Consider the following 6,345-nt stretch of genomic DNA (forward strand, 5'->3'; position numbering starts at 1 on the left):
CCATCCATCCATCCATCCATCCATCCATCCATCCATCCATCCATCCAGTATCTTTTACCTGCTTCATCCATTTTGGGTCACAGGGGTCACCGGTGCCCATGTCCGGCAATCACTGCATGAGGGGCGGGGTACAACCTGGAGAGGTCGCAAGTCCATCACAGGGCCACACAGAGACAAATGAGACAAACAACCGTTCACTTTCTCACTCACACCTAGGGATATTTTTTAGATCACCAATCAGCCTAACATGGTTGAACCAGTGTTGTTTTAAAAAAAAAAACTTTTAACTGAATGTTTTCTGGGCACATTTCACTGGCAAGAGAGCCCCAAAAAAGATTCAAACATGCTGAAGGGATTGTATTAGGGATGGGGACGATCTGATCCGGTATCAGTATCGGCATCCGATACCAGCATAACTTACATATCTGATTTTTCTGATTCAACCTGCAGAGATTTCCGATCCATGATGCATGTCTGTGTCTGCTGAAACATCTCCACATGTGGTTCCGTGCCAGCTGCTCTGCACGTTGGCATCAAACTATGGAATGGATTTCCTGAACGGAGGCGTGTCTCATGAACCCAGAGTAATAAGACCCGCCGCACATTCAGGAAATTAATTTCATAGTTTGCAGCCAGCTACAACGTGCAGTAAATATGTGGACAGCAGTAGCACTGTGGCTAACGGCTAACCAACTTTTCATTGAAACATGTCTGCTGTGTGGAAGTATTTTACACTAGAAACACTGCAAAGCAAGACAGCAACGTGCAATGTCTGCAGAGCTTCTGTGCCGAGAGGAGGAAGCTCCATCGCGACCTATAATACAACAAACGTAATCAAACATAGCACCACATCAAACTGCGGTAAAGTTAGTTTTACACTGGACATTCGAGCTCCGTGGCTTCAAAGATGGCAGTCTGATTTCGATCAGCCGTGCTCAATCTGCCTGTCTCGGAGGAGGGGCACACTGAGCACGGCTGGCCGAAATCAGACTGCTTGCTTCAGACTGAACGAGAAGAACACACCATTGAAGCCACAGAGCTCGAATGTTTACTGAGAAGTTGCTAAACTTCATTGTAATTAATGACCAACTGCTATCAGTTGTAGAAAACAAAGGATTTCGCAGCTTGATACTTGCAACCAAGATATGATTTACCTTGCAGGAGATATTTATCAGTACAAGAGTAGACAATCATAAAAAGCATATGAATTGGAAAAAAAATACAAGAAAAAAATATAAATGAAACAAAACAGCTACATTATAAAGTGATGTGAATAACTAAAAACAGGAACATGTCTTTATGCCATGAACTTAGCAGATATTTAAAGTCATTTAATCACTTTAATATCCACGTTAAAGCTTTGTTAGCAGGATTTATAATTCTAACTTTGAAATGTATCTAACATGAATAAAACTTACCTCATGTTGCCTTTTTGGACATGCATGCATCTATTTGTACAAATTGTACTTGCCTATAGAGATATTACAGCTTCATATAAATTTAATAACGATGATGATATCGGAGCGGTATCGGTATCGGCAGTCATGTCATCCAGATTTAGGTATCGGATCGGAAGTGAACAAAAATGTGGATCGGTGCATCCCTGGATTGTATGGATCTTCTCAAGCCTAGGAACATCTTGGGATGTCCCCAAAAAAGCTGAAGAGGATTGCTGGGGGGAAGGGGGGGGGTCTACGTTTCCCTCCTGGACATGACCAAACCACTGAAAGTATCGGTAGATGTACATATGTATGTATGTATGTATGTATGGATGGATTGATGGATGAATGGATGGATGGATGAATGGATGGATGGATGGATGGATGGATGGATGGATGGATGGATGGATGGATGGATGGATGGATGGATTGATTTGTTTTCTGTTAAGAAAGGCAAATATTTTTCAGGTCTTGATGCTAAACATTTTTATTTCATTGTATCACACCCAACAAGTTTACAAGATTATCATTTGCCTTTGCTTTTACTTGTCAAAGGTTTCACTAATAAACACAGATGTAATAATGTTGGGCAACTTTTATTTTGGAGCACTCTCTGTCCTCTCTGACTTTTCAAGTTCATGGAATTTCTCCTTCTCCGTTGGCCTTTTCTTCACTCTGTTCAAAGTCTTTTCTCCTGGGCAACCTCAGGGGCAGCCCAGAGACTCCAGCCTGAGATGTTGGCTGAATTCTGCCTGGTCTTCATTAGCTTTCATCATCCCCTGACCTCATCACCTTCACCCTCCTGTCAGCTCCTCTCGTCATTCATTCTGCAAAAAGCTGCAAACACACTCCGCTTGTAGAAATGGTAACTAAACTGCAATATAATGGTGAAACTGCTCAGAGGTGTGTATTCCCTTGTGTGTTTGCAATTTTTTGTACTAATGTTATTTTTATCTTGTAAAAAATGGCCAGGAAAGACTGCCACAGTCGTTCTGTGGCTCCAAAACAGCTTTGATACATTTTACAGTATATCCAAAAGGAGTAACACAGCATGAGGCATAGCAACTTTTTCTGAAGGTATAGACCAAAAAAAAAAAACAAAAAAAAAACGTATCACTTAAAGTTTAAACACAAGGACACAAACACAATAACACTATGTTTAAAACAATACTTATTGTATTAGTATGTATTGCAGATTATGCGCAGAAATTGCTGCAGGTACAGATCCTCTGATCCATATCAGAGGAGTCTGGGTTGACAGAAAAGGGCCATCAGTTTTGCAACAACATCCTGAGGGAAGGGAAGTGAGAAGAGAGGGTAAATGTGCCCATATTTACCCCTGAACATCACACTAAAAGCAAACAACACTCTCATGAACAAACATCCCCATCATTGTGCTGCACAATTGTAAAGAATATTTTATCATATAAGCAACACTAAACATGTCAACATGGTCCATGCATGTATCACTTCTAGGATAGACTATTGTAAATCTTTCTTATCTGGATGTCCAAAAAATCTTTAAAATGTATTCAACTGATCCAAAAAGCTGCTGCCAGACTTCTGATGAGCTAGAAGGAGATATCATGTTTCTCCAGTTTTAGCTTTTTCAAATGGCTTTCTGTCAAATTCAGATCAGCAGTTAATCAGAATTAAAAATCTTACTTCTAACAAACTAAGCTCTCAACAAACAAGCTTCATCTTATAATAAAGATCTTATTGTTCCATATTTTTCCCAACAAAGCACTTTTCTCTAAAACTGTTGGCTTTCTTATGGTTCCTATGGTTTCTAAAAGTAAAATGGAAGTCAGAGCGTTTGGTTGTCAGGTTCCTCTTTTGTTTCAGTTTCTCTTTGAAGTCCTGTCTAATTTTAAGGATTTGCTTTTTGACAAATCATATAGAGATTGACTCGGGTTTGCAGAGCTATCCTTTAGTTTCACTTCCATAAGTTTGGACGGCTGGAGGACAAACAGATCACGTTTGCTCACTCTGCTGTTTTACTTGCTTTACGCGCTGTGTTTGTTCATCAAACTTTTGACATAAACTTATGATTTTCTTTGTTTTTCTTCATTAGAAAGTACACTTGGACCTGTCCTTCAGTGTTAGTGGTACTTTCCTGTCCACTCTCCGCATCCAGTCGAGGCAGACGGCTGCCCATCCTAAGCTTGGTTCTGCTGGAGGGTTCTTCTTGTTCAAAGGCAGTCATTCGTTTCCTATGGCCCCTATCTGCTGCTAAGGATGGGGCATTGTGACAGTGAAGGTTCAGCAAAATCTGTTAGCTTTCTTAGATCTGTAACTTTACTAATAGAACATAATATACTTTCTGTAAATTACTGTATTAACATAGGAATGAATTGACTGTACATTATTTGAACTGGATCCAAATTTGAGTTATGATTTGGACTTCTTTTTCTTTTTGAGAATCAGCACCTCCAAATCTGAAGCCATGGTCCTCAAGTGGAAAAGGATGGATTGCTCTCTTCATGTCGTGTGAGGTTCTGCCTCAGGTGGAGGAGTTCAAGTATTTTGGGGTTTTGTTCATGAGTGAGGGAAGAATGGAGCGTGAGATAGACAGACGGATTGTTGCGGCATCTGCTGTATTGTGGACTCTGTACTGGTCTGTTGTGGTGAAGAGGAAGCTGAGCTGTAAGGCAAAGCTCTCTGTTTACCATTCGAATTACATTCCTACTCATCTATGGTCATGAACTCTGGTAAGGATGCTTCGGGCATGTCTGACTGGAAGGAGACACTGTGGAAGACCCAGGACATGCTGGAGAGACTATGTCTCTCGGTTGGCCTGGGAACACCTAGGGGTCCTCCCAGAAGAACTGGAAGAGGTGGCCATGGAAAAATATGTCTGGGTCTCCCTGCTCAAGCTGCTTCCCCCTGACCCGACTCCTGAACAAGTGGAAGATGATGGATGGATGGATGGATGGATGGATGGATGGATGGAAGATGGATGGACCTATTTTTCCTATTGTATAATGTTTTTAGATGACATTTGTTGGCAATTGCCACTATATAAATAAGCGGAATTGGTCTGTATTGAACTATTTATTATTAGTAACAAGTTGTCACCACTCGTTTTACTTTACTCTCCCATTTACTCACTTAATTTATAGTTCTGCAAATTTATGTTGTATATCCACAGCCCACACAATACACCTACAGTAAACTGACTCAGAATCTGCTATCAACAAAATGCAAAATGCTACATTTACTTGCAGTAAGTAAAACCAATGTGGCTGCACTCAGGGGAGGCTTGTACAGAGAATTGTTGGACTCATTAGTTTCCAGAAAGCAGATGACTCACAGTTGTTTCTATGACCCCTTATTTGTTTTTCTCTCATTTATTCTCCACTTTGAGCCACTGGTGAACTTAAACATGCAGCAAGGTGCCTGCTTATCATCTTGCAGCATGACATTAACAGTACACATAACAAAACAACCCACAATTCATCTCATTTTTTTTTTTTTTGTTTTTTTCTAAAATGAAACTGAGGACAAACTTAATTCCCTCCAAAAAACTGCATTGTTAAACACTGTTCAACAAACATGCCTGTGTTTTTCCTACAAACCAAAAATAAATGAAGTAAAAAAACAAAACAAAAAAACAACTAAAACAAACAAAAGTGTTATATGATAAATTATGGGACAATGTACCCCTCCCCCAGACAAAGACTGCAGCTGAGTCTGAGGTTACTCCTCATATTTCTATATACACTCACAGATTCACAAAAATACTACTGTCACACCTCAAGCAGGCTGTGCCATGAATATCAATGTCTGCTCTCCTTTTGGACTTACTCTACAAAACAGGGAGAGAAAATGTTCATGCATGACTACATTCAACTTGCTTCACTATATATTCACTTTAATGGGATAATGAACACACCGTAGGAAGGAATTGGGCATGACACCTGGCTGTTATGCACAATGCATCACTTATGTCACTGATTGGCTTCTTCAAGGAACAGTTTTTTTTTTTTTTTTTCAAGCGGTGTGTATGTAAAATTCCAAAATGTCACCTTGACAGCAGTGTGAATAATTTGGATAATAAAAATGGAAATATCTCTAGAATGTAGTAACTGCATTCTATGAAACCCCCCATGGTAAATAATTGTATAAGTTTAGAAATGATTTCTGCCACATGCTTATCCCTCAAAGTGTCAGTTAGCTTCCCAAGATAAAAACCCTTCCCCTTGCAAAGTTGCAGCTTTCAGCATGAAATAATAAGAAAATAATTTGAGTGAAAAGTGTTTGCAGGGGTGGAAAATCCCTGTAGAATTTTCTTTTCCATCTGTGTTGGCACTGGTAATAAGAGAAATGCTGTTAACCTTTCAGATAAGCTTCCCTGTGTTCAGATGCGTACACATGAGCATAATTGAAGAGATCATGTAGTAACAGCATTTCTTTCTGCCAGGCACTTTCCTAGTCTCTGCAGCTGTGCAGGCAGACTATCTTGTAGAGGAGTGAAGGGAAAAGAAACCCCTCAAAAACAAAACTCACAAAGCCAGTAAGTGGCACTTGAGCTAAATTAGCTATGTTTTTCTGGGAAACAGTGGCCCTGATGGTTTTGCCAAGGGAGACCTGTTGTGTTTTTAATCCCCATTCAGAGAGAGAGAGAGAGAGCGAAAGGGAGGGAAGATTCTTTGGAGGACTGCAAAAGAGTGAACAAATAGGAAATAAATAAATATACCAAACAAAGAGAATGATACAGCACCAGATGTTAGTGTCGCTCTCACAACGCATGTATCCCTGAAGACCATTCGCTCTGACACACATCAGGAACGAGCCCAACTGAAGACAGACAGACAGACAGGTAGACAGGATAGACAGACAGGTAGATAGACAGGTAGACAGGGTAGATAGATAGATAGATAGATAGATAGATAGATAGATAGAT

Source organism: Nematolebias whitei, chromosome 2, assembly GCF_014905685.2.
Source record: "Nematolebias whitei isolate Nwh7 chromosome 2, NemWhi1, whole genome shotgun sequence".
In the NCBI taxonomy this organism is placed as follows: Eukaryota; Metazoa; Chordata; class Actinopteri; order Cyprinodontiformes; family Rivulidae; genus Nematolebias; species Nematolebias whitei.